Source organism: Drosophila ficusphila, unplaced genomic scaffold (genome assembly GCF_018152265.1).
Source record: "Drosophila ficusphila isolate 14025-0441.05 unplaced genomic scaffold, ASM1815226v1 contig_106, whole genome shotgun sequence".
In the NCBI taxonomy this organism is placed as follows: Eukaryota; Metazoa; Arthropoda; class Insecta; order Diptera; family Drosophilidae; genus Drosophila; species Drosophila ficusphila.
Genome location: NW_025063993.1, coordinates 9,868,029 through 9,881,664, shown reverse-complemented (window position 1 = coordinate 9,881,664; position 13,636 = coordinate 9,868,029). Strand labels below are relative to the sequence as shown.

The 13,636-nt window shown below is 37.8% G+C and overlaps 1 protein-coding gene across 2 annotated transcripts in view; it reads left to right on the top strand.

Moving 5' to 3' along the window:
* The window catches only part of LOC108096230 (serine/threonine-protein kinase NLK), a 72,660-nt gene that overhangs the window by 11,969 nt on the left and 47,055 nt on the right, over positions 1-13,636 (top strand). The gene's annotated exons all lie outside the window — the stretch shown is intronic.

Genomic DNA, 13,636 nt, shown 5'->3' with positions numbered 1-13,636 from the left:
TTATAATTGTTTCTGTTTGAATTTCAACACGTCTCAACTGTCTTGTTTTCTATTCAACTGTGACAGAATTTTAAGGCTTTTAGAAATGTTTGCTCATCTCTAAAAGGCAACACTGTTGTTGTTTTTGTTGCTCTTATTGCTTTGGCTCTTCTTCTTTGGCTGGCACGCATGCGCTCAGAAAAGCAGCGACGCAACGTTCATTGCACCCAAAAAAAAAAGAAAATAAAAAACAACCAGCAACAACAACAGAAAGTTAAGTAAAGAAGAATGAAATTTTCGTTTGGGATTTTACGATGACTGTGCGAGCGAGTGAGAAAGAGAGAGCGAAAGAGATGGCGCTTTGGAGAACCGGATGGTCTTCATCTATACGTCGAGCCAAGCTGACCGACCCAGACCCCAAAGTCTCCTCCAAAACCTCCGCTGAAAAACCCCTTCCCAACGACCTTATATACTGTACACAGAAATAATTAAGGATCAGTTTAGAGTTTTTATTATAAATACTAAAAAGCTAATTTGGGAGAACTTTTTATTTGAAAAAAGTTGTGATTTATGAAGTCAATTGTTACAAGATTACATTAAATTCTATAAAATATCATAACTACGTTTGTAATGCTTATTTTGCAATTAAATATATGTATAGCATATATATAATTTTGTTTTGTGTAGTAAGACAAAAGCCCAAGACCGCGTTCATTGCCTTTGCCTGCATTATTGTATGTTGCAATAAGCCTTTGGGGCACTGTTCTCCAACCTATCCCAAGTTTTTTTTATTTTACTTTTTATTTTGACACGCATTAGTGTGTGTTTGTGTGCGGAAAAGGGGAGAAGTGTGTGGTGGTCACTGCTTAAATTTTTATACCCGTTACATGTATAGGAAAAAAGGACCTGCGGCCCCGTAAAGTATATAAATTCTGGATTTCTTGATTCTTGTTAATTGTTAATTTGTTGAGGTAACAGGTAACGGGTATCTGACAGTCGAGTCACTCGACTAAAGCGTTCCTTTTTTAATTTAACATTTGCCTCCAGTGATGAACACGACAACAAAGGGGGGTAATGGGGTATTATTTTTGCGGTTATTGATTAGTTAGATATGAAAACATGCCGGCGGTATCGTTAGCCTCAACCATGATACATGATAAACAGTTATAACTATATAATTTTCGTACCCCACCAATTAATGACTCAGTACAGGGTCTATCTTGTTAATTTCCTATAGATTATAGGGTTTTCTATAAATGTAATGGGTCATGTTTTTGATAGCCTTTGATAGATATTATAATAAATAAAGGTCTAATGAGTTCTGAACGTCATAATGGACTGGTTTGGTTTTCTATCGGTCCCAAAATGTAATGAAATATTTTTGATATTTAAAAAACCAAATGAATGTTATACTTCTTTATTAACAACATTTCTTTTTCTCTTTCCAGGTAAGTTGAACTTAAATCCTACTACCAACTAATCACCCACGTAAGTTGATTAATAAATAAGAGCCCAAATAACTTGAGGAAATCATGTTGCATTCTCTATAAACACTAGTTTATGATATAGTTAAAAATAATTAACTGGTATATGGGTGTGTTGCCTGGGAATTAAAGTTCAAAGTTCGAGGGGCATTCCTCATGCCAGAATCGGTTAATGAGCTGGCCAAAGAATGGACAAACGATGAAGAAAATGAGAGAAAATGCTATAAAACTCACTCGACAACAGAATGCATTAAAATTTTCTTACCAATCATAAAAATGAGTCATAAAATTGAAGCTGGCAGAGAAATTCAACATGCCAAAGTGCAGAGAAATACTTGTAGATATGTGAATGGGGGAAGTGCGGGGGCGAGATGCATCTTTTTATAGAGAATTCTATGGGGTGGATGGAAGTGTCGACAAAGTGTTTGCTCTTCTCGTATTCTCTATATCTCTCGGTTTTAAGGGTCAAAAGAGTGCGGCATCAAATTTCACGCACACATGCGGGGTATGGGAAAAATCGAGTGGGGGAAAACTCTAATAAATGCTGCTGCAGCAGCATCTCTCAGTTGGAAAACATTGGAATGCATGTAGAGCACTAAAACTAGCGGACACAATACCAAAGTCATCGAAAGAAATCAATAAAGAAAGTAATTTGAAACGTGGACAGCCGAGAGTCTTCTCCTCTTGTCCCCGTTCTTTCCCCCCAACGAAAGGCAATTTATCTAATGGTAATATTGTATGGCTATAAAACAATATTGGCAAAAGGCGAGTCAGCTGTGGTCGAGGCGGAAAACGCCGGACAGCAGCGAGAATTCAGACAACTATTTCCACGCGGTTGTTTTCAAGGCGAGTCGGAAAATTTAAGTTGCTATAATGCACACAGGGAAGGAATTACGGAATTCTGCCTTTGATCCTCTTATTCGGGGGTAGTTTCTCTCTAATTATTGAATTATAAAAAGGTATTATTAAAGGAAGTGCAATATATATATATTTTCGCACTAAGACAATAATTAGCATCCCTTTTCGATATTTAATATTAGTCAATCTTCGCTATCGTTTTAAAAATTAGCCATATCCGATGACTATTCCAGGGAGCACATTTCCCTTTCATCAACTGCAAAGTAAAAGGGGGAAATCGTAGAAAATGTTAATTAAAGGAACCCTAGGATTTCTCAACCCCCCAAGTTTTTCTCATGGTTTTTGTTTACAATTGGCTTCCTCTTCAATATTGGCTAAATTTAAATTGTGGCCCCAACGACATTGATTTGTCAGCGACTCTGCTTGAGTCACAAAAGCTGAATGAGGCAAGAGTGTTTGAGTCATTTCAATAGCCAGCTCTTCGTTCTTTTCTCTGCCGACTTTTCTGCCTGTATATCCCCTATACTCCCCTCTATTCTCCGTTCTGTTAATGTTCTTTGGTATTTATCCAGCTGTTAATTGTGTGTGATCTTGAAGAACAAGCCAAACATGTTGAACAATTTCTCTTAACTATTTTTATATCTTTCTGAGCGTTGGGGACCCCAACATATGTTTGATTTTCTTGAGACATTAAGAAGTCCCCTCTTCTGACTTTCGTGGTTTTCGTTCGCCCCTCAACAAAGTTTGATGACCTTCACTGGTGGAAAACTACTACTGTCCCCTAGTATCTTTATTTGCTATTGCATTCGATTTGTGTAAACAAATTTTCAACTTTTTGGGGTTACGCATTTACAGATAGTCCTCATAAGTTTTTCAAAGAACGATTTGTCATGTTGTTTTCATGAAACAATAAATAATGCTTTGTACTATTTAACCTGCTGAGAAATTATTTTCAAAATATTTCTGCTACTTGTCCTACATCTTAGGCAATTTACCTAAATATAACTCTGTCTGCAGAAATATTATATTATTCTGTTAGCTTTTGTTGAAGATACTAACATTTATCAGTAAAATGTATTTTAAACTATGCGAGTAATATTCCGTGATTTTAATAAATAATTAATATTAGGATTTGCTAAATGCTTTTTCCTCGACGCCTTCTTCTCGTGGGCGTGTCAGCCTTTGTTTTGGACTGCTGGGGAAACTAGCAGGGAAACTCTCATCAGGGGAAAACTCATTAAACAAAGTACACTCGAACGCGCCGCGACACACCTACATTGGTACATATATATATATATATGTATATGTATAGGTAGCTGCTCAGCGAGCATTATACCTTCTCGCTCCATCACCTCCATTGCCTGCCCCTCTGCACCTTTTCGTGGACTAAACTTTTCTTCCCTTTAACCCTTTACGACTTTTCATACATTTTAGTTCCTCCGCTTGCCTTTGTGCTCTTTTTTTTAGCAGCATGATGAAGCTCCTGAGTTTTATTTTTTCGCTACTGCTGTTTGTTGTTTGACTCTTCTTGCACACCTCTTTTTTTTTTTTTGCTGCTTATTCTCCCTTTTCGCTTTCCGTGCCATAAACATTTCAGAATGAAATTTTACAAACTGTTGAAAGTGCTTAACAAACACAAACATGTTTGCCGCTCACAAACACAGGCGCAGCTTTGTTGGCTTTAATTGCTCAGGTAAAAGGGGAGAATCATCAAAAATGGAACGAATGAAAAACTATAGCACAGTTTTAAGCGTTTCAATGGAGTGGAATGCGAAAAGTGAACATTAAAATCCGTATATGTTGTTTTGATTGCACCAGAATGCTCTTTAATTCTTTTATGCTTTTGTTGGAGTTTTTCTGAAAGCGAAGAAATGCAACCTCTATATTAACATGTTTTTTATTTATTGGCAATCAGCGAACGGTTTATTGAATCAAACGTAAAATTCCATAGCATATTCCTGTGTTGCAAAAATTTTTCATGTTGTTTCATTTTACCATTTTATTTCTTGTTTGGGATTGACATTGTGTTCCACTTGATTTGGATATTGCATTTTCCCTGCCTTGGTAGCAATGTTGCTTCCTCGTCTTTTGTTGCTGTTGCAAGTGCAATTTTTTTATTCCTGGACTTTGAGCTACTTTTATTACCGCTGATAAGTCAGTTGAAACTTTCCTTGATGTTGCCGTTGCTTTTACTGTTGCTAATGCCGCTACCGCTGCTCCTTTCTGAAAAATTTCAGTCCCTGATATTGCTGCTGTGAAAATTGCTTCTAATGCAATGATTGCTGCTGTAAAAGTGGCTAATACGTGGGTATGGCTTCTATTTTTATTACAGCAGCTGTAGGTTCTGGTTTTAGAGAGGATGTTGCTGCTGTTTCAGTTGCATGTGCAATTGTTTGAGCTTAAATTAACCCGCTGTGTTTTCCTTTAATTGCTGTGTTTTTTACTTCCCCGTGTTGGAATTTTTTTTCTTTACTGCTTTGCAACGCCCACAGGGTTGTTTTATCCACCTCATATGCGGTTCTCCCCTTTTTATCTGATAGCCACGCCCTGAAAACACCTTAATTATAATGCCTAGGTGGATCGCAGAAGCTTTCATATCACATTCGCGTCTCACCAGGAAAATTGTTAAAAAGTAAATGGAAACCTTTATATATATAGCATATATATAAGCCTTTATATATATAGCATATATATGGGCGTAGGGACACATTGACTATCCATGGATCATAAAAATGTAAAAAAAAATCGAACCAAAAATCGAAACCAAACTAAGGATGCAGTTTGTTAGTGGACTATGTCATAAGCATACCAATCCAAAATCGGACATAGTTAAGAAAAATTATGAATGAAAGTTATCATATGAAAGTTTATTATACGAAGTATTCACTGTTCAGAGTCCTTGAGGTTTTTGAACAAATTCGGACTAAAAGTTTAAATGTTCTTCGTTTTTCTTTCTTCTGTTTGCCCTTCGCTTTGCTGCCTTTTATTGTTTTGCATAAATTTGTGCCACGCCTCCTAGGGCGGGGATTGTCTGGCAAGCGGAATAAAAAATTATGCACATAAATTCAGACGCTCCGTAGTCGTAAACATTGGCCCGTGCAGTTCTTCTTCTTATTGTTTTTCTCAAAACACGAAAAAAAAACACATCCGTAGAATTTTCCTCTGTAAGCTTTTCTTGCATTTCTCTCTTGATTTTTATTTTTGTATTGGCCTTTGTTGGATTTTTTAAACGGTGGATTCATGTTTTCTTTGAACATTTCTACTCTTAATGTTTTTTTGGCATTGCTTCACCTTTGAGCTTGGTAGTAAAATTTAAAGTTTTTGCTCCTTTTTTCCAAGGGCTTGGCAGGTTTCTTTTTACCTGGTTTCTGGAGTATTTCCAAGTTTTATATAAATTGCGAGTGGGTAGAAAATGCGTAAAACCTCTTAAAATAATTTACAAAACTGAAATGAAGTCCGTAAGTCCTCTTCAATACATCTTTTGGTTTTATTAGTTTGTAAAGTTGTTTATTTCTTGTTTTATTACATTAAATAATTTTGGCTTGGAAATGTTTTTAATGTGTTTTCTTCTTAATTTTTAATGGTTTTTTGTCTAGGCCCAAACTTAAGCTATAGAAAATGTTGTTTATTATTATAAAAACAAAAACAACAAGGTCTTGCCTTAGGCTGTACCACCATGCTCACAACAACAAGAATAAGTTTTACGTAACTCAACCTCAACTCCTTTGCCTCCCTTTTATAAAATCTGAAAACATATTTCAACGAAATAAATATTTTGCCACTTTTAACCAGCTTCGCTTTTACCCCAAACTCCGCACAAACACCGAATTTTCCAGCACCTCCGTCCACTCCACAGTTTTCCTGGGTTGCGTGTTATCTGCTGCCACACAATTTTTACCAAATGCGAAATACGAAAAATAATCCACGAGAGGTTGGATGCAGGAGATTGAATGTGGCAGAAAGTTGTGCCTTGCCTTGCCGAGCAGCCGAAAAGCGTCGCTTAAAATTAAACAAAACAAAGTTTCGATGGTAGAATTTTCTTTCCTAGCCAAAAATTGCCAGATGAAGGACATTTTCCCTGGTCCAAAATCCAGAGAGAATGGAGAAAGAGAACGTGGCAATCTCGGTGGAAGTCAAGACGGAAATACCGCCCCCATAGAGAGTTGAACTACTCGAACGGTGGAAATTTTTGCTCACAGGGAAAAGGGCAGGACGATATAGAAGGCAACTTGTGCAACATCGTAAAAGTTACATCATAGCGATGGAGCGGGACAAAACTCGGACCAGCCATCGATGGGAAAAGCGGGGAAAGCCGGAGGGAAAATGGCAAAAAGGAGCGGGTGTGTTAGAGCGACTTTAGCATAAATTATTTTGGTCGAGCCACTGAACTTGTGTCGTCGTCGCTCGCTGCCTGCATAAGTAATAAAAATAAAATAAAAATACCCACACAAAAAAAAAGTAGTAATTTGCTCGTAAAATAGTTGTGCTCAAGTAATTTTAACGATTATGATCTTAATCAAGTTACCAAAGCTTGGGTTAGCAGGGGGTTTTTAGGGAGCCATGCCGGAGGATGCTTTATGGTCTTGCCCGAGGTTTACTTTCAGCCATATTTTTGTCACGCTGGCCCTGGTTTAATTTATATGACAAAAGTATAACAAATAAATGAGAAAAGTTGGGTTAGAGGCTTAGAGGTGGTATATACAGATTTGCTGTCTTGTTTACCATGAAAACGTGTCGTATTTCTTAGGAGTAATCAACAAATTTAGAACATGTATCTACGTACCGATAACTTTTTACATGTTTTGATTATACCAGTTCTTATTCAGAAAATACCATTTCTATTTAGCTTCCTCTTTTTTACCATCTGCCAAATTTACATTCTAAATGGTAATCTTCTCCACTAACTACTCCCAGTGCTGCTGAAAAACCACTGCCATATATTCCCATCACATTCAGCCACATCCTTCTCTCCTTTCTTACACAAGCTCCCTTCGGCATCGCAATTTTCCTCTCTGTTTCTCAATCTGCTACCAAAAACCGTTCTAAAACGCTTAAAAGTAGGCAACATAGTTTTTCACGAGGGGCGAAAAAACGCCCGGAAAACAGAAAACAGAAACATCACACGCGGCGTATGCGTAACATAAAATTAGCCACAGGATTTTGTAGGGCATCCTTGCTTTGCCCATCACCGATTTTCCCTACGATTTCCCCCCCCCCCCCACGCTCCCCTCCTGTTTCCCTCAGCTGGAAAAACTGCGCGTCATCCACACACGAAAATGGTTGGCAAACAGTCGCCAAAAATGGGAAAGGGGCGTGGCCGGGAGGTTGAGGCTGGACCTGGGGGTCGCACAAAGGACAAACGAATGCCGGCTAAAAGGGGGAGGCGTTGGGAGAGTGGGCGGTGGGATGGTGGGGTGGTGGGGTGGAAATTTGCCAGTAACGACGACGACGAAGAGGAGAGTAGAGAGGAGAGTGGCGCTGCCGAAGGCATCCACGTGTACGTGGACATGGAAAGGTGGAACATCCTGCGGAGTTGGGGGCAGTAGCTGGCTCAAATTTAACCGCTTATAACACCCTGGCGTCCTTCGATCCACACCCACCCACACAGACTCCCATCGCTGAGTAGATTTTCATGTCTGTGGAAAAGTTTTTGCGTGTGTGTGTGTGTGTGTTGCGCGCGCGGTGAAATTCCCGGGCAAGAAAAAAAAAGAATCCGCAAGAAGCCAAAAGTCTGGGCAGCGAATTTTCTTCTTTCTTGCCATTTTTCGGCGAGCTCCATGGTCCATGATTTCTCTCCCATTGTTACGTGTCTCGCCTTGGCATTTTTCTTATTTGTGTTATAAATGTCTTCAGCGAGCCAAAAGAAAAGCGATTTTTATTGCTCAAAATGTGGCAGAAGATACGGCAAACAAAACTACATTTATTCAATTATTATATTATTTCGTTTCATTTCTGGTATATCGCTTATTTAAGGGGAAATAGAAATTGGGGCTAGGAAATTAAATTAGGAAAAAAATTGATACAAATTGGTGGAAGTTTTGTTACAAAAATTGTGTCCTACACTAAATAAAAATTTAACTTTAAGCATTTATTATGCACGCCTGAATTTAACTTTTGGGTTGTAGACAGTTGCTTATTAGACATTCCTTTCTTGTCTCCTAGAAACTAAAGTTTGATTAACCGCAAACCCAGTTAAATTAATTTATTTCCTTTGGGAAAAGCTCGAACAGTTAACTGTCTGCCTGTCTCCCTTGTCCTCCCCATAACTCCCAGTTTTCCTTAAACCCCTTATCAGCCTGTTTGCAGACCCATTCAAAGCTGTATAAACAAGGCGCACCTATACCCCACTTAACCCCCAGAGAAAACTCCAATTTTCGGAAATTCAAAACCCAAACAAAAACAATTTAAAACTAGAAAACTATATGCATGTTGGTGATTGATATAAAAATTATAAAAATAAATAAAAACTAATACGGGTTATATTAAATAGGTTAGAAAAAAAACTAAATCAACAATAATTATTGATTTTTTTTTTTAAGTTTTTAATATTATATTTATTTTGTTAATAGATAAAAAAATTCTTTTATGGGTTAGTTTATAATTTCTGTGTAGAAAGCCTCGTCATAAAGTTGAGCTTAAATCAAAATCAACAAAGCGTCAGGGGCGGTTTTGGGGCGTGGCAGCAAGTCAGTCAGTGGCTCATTCATTCATCCAGCACTGCCATCAGTCAGTCAGTCATTCAGTCAGTCTGTTAGTCATTCAGTCAGTTGGTCCACTGTCCTTCAAGCGTTTGCCAACGTGCCCATGCATATTTACCAAAAGTAGAAAAAAAGAAAAATTAACAAAAAAAAGTTGAAATAGAAATAGAGAAAAAATATACAAATGTCGGCGCTTGCAGGCAGTGGCTGCCACGCCCACCGAGGCGACGATGGCAGGCCGCCCCTTCAGGGATTTGCTCTTGCTCTTGTCTTTCGCCTCCGGCGGGAGCTGCATAAATTTTCAGCGCATTTTCCCAACCCCTTTTATTTGCTTGACAAATTTCTGTTGCTGACTTTTCTGCAGCTTTGGGGACCACGAAAAACTTTACTGGTTTCTGTCGCGCTTTCCCCCCGATCTCCCCATATCCCTATCCTATAGCATTTTGTCCCCTCGGTGCCTTTGTTGTATTTATTTGATTGAATTGAGTTTTGTTTCGGCCATGGGTTTTTGTTTTTCTTGTCGTCGTCGTCGTCGTCGTCTACTCACTTGAGACCGTTTTAAGTGTTTGCTGAATTTGCTTTTGACAATTTTTTATGTATTTCGATTTTTTGTTTTGATAATTCAGTATGCCGCAGTCACTTGAAAACTGAGATTTTTTATGGAATGTTTTCCGATTGTTTGTTACAAGCCAGATGTTAAATAATGAGCAGATAAGTGGTGTCGAAATGGCGAGCAAATATATGTTAATTTTGCCTTTACGAATAATAATAACGTACTATAAATACGGAGATATTTGAATAAGAAAATGTGCTAAAATTGCCAAAAGTGTTTGCTATAAGATTTAGCACTTAAGTTTGGGATTAGCTCTAAATGGTAAACCACTTTAATTATGGGCGGAGAGCATTTTAAATATAAAGTTATTATTACTCGACTTAGTACAAGAATAACCACACTCAGAAACGGTTAAAAGCTGTACTTTAATAATTATTCCCCATTTCAACAATAACAACTGTTCTAACAAACTCTCATTATTGTTCTCTTTGCAGGTAAGTTTTGCAAAACTACAAAATTGCGGGTCTCGCATTACGTTACCCCGCACTTAACCCCAAGCAATCCAAAAGTGAGTCATGGAACAGTGCCCAGTTATTTAGCTGTACCAAAAAGATCGTAAGTTAAAGTTGAACATACTCCGCAGATGCGTGTGTGTCTCATTAAAATTATATAGTCAGCTAGGAAGAGTGAGAGAGGGTGGAATAGCCTATGGAGTGGTGGTGGTATACAGGGTGATGGGGGATAACCACAATAAAAGTTGGAAATTAATTTCGAGCGCCACATTTAGCTGTCGTTGACTTTTACGCGCTGTTGAGCCACCAACAAACCCAAGCCAGCAGCTCAACCATCAAAGCAGAAACAACAACGTGGCTTTACATTTTTGTATCTTTTATCTATGCAAAAATAGGAAAATACGAAAAACGAGAAAATAGGTGGAAAAAAAAAGAAGTTAACTTTCCTCTTTTAGTTGGCTATGAAAAGTGTATATTATAATGGCAAATGCAAAAATGTTTCTCCCACAAACGGCAGCAAGCTTCTTAATGCTTCGGTGCGTTTTTCTAGCCGCATAAAACGCATGCAAAATGCAGGGAAAAGCGCCGTTCGTCTTTCGCTTTATATTTTTAAATTTTCCTTCTCTTTTTTTTTTTTTTTTTTTTTTTTGTGGGGTCAATCCAGTTTGTAAAGAGTTGGAATAGAGGAGTAGGAAAACGGTAGGAGGAGGCACACACAAGTTTAATTGCCTTGACAACAGGCCCCCCGCCTTTCCCCTTTCAGCAAAGTTTTAATGCCATTTTGGTATCAGCAAAAAGAGAGTCAACATAAATTATATTTTTAATTAGATGAAGGTGTCCGTCTCTGTGTCTAGCCTCTCTCCATCTCCCTCTGATTGTGTGTGTTTATTAAACATATTTTATGACAATATTGTATGGCAGTGACCTGCCTGCTCGGGCACACTCTTTCCTCCCCTGGGTGTTGGTTTCAGCTATTGTAAATTTAATTAGTAACTGGTCAAGTTAATTGGCTAAAAATGGAAATGAATTAAACGGCGAATGGCCGACGTTCGTTGAACTTGGCAGGGCTAATGAATATCAAAACCAAATAAATGCAATTCCATCAGATTTCAAAAATGTTTAAATTTACCCAATTGAACTATGATAAAACATTTCTTTTAAACGTTATTTTTTTTTAACTCCAAGGTTTCAACCCAAAAACCTATACCTTTATGTGCAAAAACTGCACATACCAGCTGAAAACCATTTAGATCTTGATTAACTTTTCAAGGAGTGCAACAAAAGGCAGCAAATTTCTCAACTTTGGTCCAGTGCAGCTGTGCAACAATAGGCAAATAGACAAGCGGAGAAAAAATAGAGGAAAATTATGTTTATTATGGACGGCAGCAGCTGATGATGTTGATGAATCATAGAGTCGAGACCCTGGCAACAATGCCCACATAATTGCCACTGAGAGCTTTGATAATGCCCCGAATAGATAGACACATAATGGTATGATATCTTGGAGTGGTTTCTTTCTGGCTCTGTGGCTCTGTGGCTCAGGTCCGCACGTCTGACTCGTGTCACTGAGTCGCATTGACAGCCTGATAATTTTTATGGGTCAGCGAACAAAACCAGAGAACTGTCTACATCTGTCTCCAGACAGCCTATCCCTTTGCCCGGGTGTGCTTATAACTGTCACTTGGACCATAAATAAGTTTTTAAAAAATTTTTCAATTGAGCTGTTTTCGGCTTTCAGTTGCGACAGCTGCTGACCATTGACCAAATCACTTAGCCACGGACACATGGTCCGAGATTGAAAAGCCCGGCTCACCTTTTCCATCAATCGCACCTTTTTTGGGGGCCCCTTTCTGAAGCCTTTTTCAAATCAATCAACGCCTTTTTGGCTTTTAAGCTGCCTAATTTGCTGGGGCTGGAGGCAAAAGTTCAAGTTTCGGTTGAAGGAACTTGATTAATGGCAAGTAGTGGGAGGGACAACATGTAAAATGCATGCAGATCGAAGTTTGGGTACCCTATTGTTTGCTTAACACTTCATTGCTGATTTGTCAATGAAGACATTGTTGCAGTTTAGTAAACACACAGTTAAATTTTAAATGAAGCCATTGTTATTCATGACTTCAAGAAATTAAAGTGTACTTTTGTAGAAAATTTATACATTTTTACTAAAATATTAGTTACATGGTCACATTGAGTTCTTTAAAGAACGTGACCAGAGTCATGCATTTATAAACTAATTCACCTTAAGGGGGGAAATACAATTAGAAGGCCTGAAATGAGGGCTATCTTTGGGAGTGGATTGCAAGTAGGGTGTTAAATGAATCTTAGCGATTCTTTTTGCATGTTATTAGGTAATTATTGAGCAATAAAAATCAGTCAAGTTTTTTGAAAAATATTGTAATTAAGCCCATTTATGATCAATAATGTGGAGTCGTGTTTTTAGGGAAGGACTTTGCGCCGTGCAGTCTCCAGGTCCAGGATCACGACTTAAACAAAAAACAGCAACTGGGCTTTAAACTTAAAGGTGCAGCGCACACCATGAATTATTCCATATTTGAAAATAATTATTTTTCCATTAAAAAATTTGAAGTTAAAAAAAAATTTCAAAAATAACGTTTTTTTTTCGACTTTGTTTGAAAAAAAAAACATGTTATAACAAACAAATATGAAAAACTGTTATATTCATGGTGTGGAGAATTTAATTTCAAACATAATGCAAAAAACCGCATTCGATTAAAATAAAATCTCTGACCTGTACATTGCACGGCGACTTTGAAAACACGACTTTTCAGGAGAAGCGTTTAAAATTTACTTTTGTGCATGTCCGCCATATGACACACCCTCACTAAATTGTGTATAACTTTGAAAATAAGGACCGGACGGCTTTATGCTTTTAAAGGCTTATTCTCAGACATATTTAGAGTACATTACCCCAAAAAAAAATTTTTCGAAAAAAAAAAATTTCTAATTGTCTTTCCCCCCTTAACTCTCTGAAAGGGTAAATCTAAGAATTTTGGTTTTTAAATGCAAGGAAAAATTCAATTCACATTCATCATTGTTCTTAGGCATTTTTTCCATGGTTTTTGAGGTTGTAAGTACTTTATATTTTTGTATTTTGTCAACGCTTCAAATTGCACGGACAAAGTGAGGCACAGTCGCAGAAAGAGAGGCACATAGAGGCCGAGAAAGAGACGGGTAGCTAGCTGGCTTGTTGAGCTTGTGAGTCGGTTGTCGGTTGTCTTGAAGTAGGTTAGTGGCACAAATCGCGCTGTCTGTTGACTGCTGCCGCAACGTGACTTTGCAGCGCTGCCTCTGCCGCCGATGAAAATTTATTTACATTTTGTGCAGTTAACATTTTCTGCATCTGCAGCTGACAAAAGTACTGCGGCCACACAAAAAAGTTTAACAATTTTAACAGCAAATATTTCTGCATTGACATTTCGTAGTTTTTTATTTTGTTTATTTTTCCTTCAATTTTTGTTGTTTACTTATTGTTGGTCTTGAAGGCTGTTTACTTTTTTTAATTAGCCAATATTTATCACTGCAAGTTTGTCA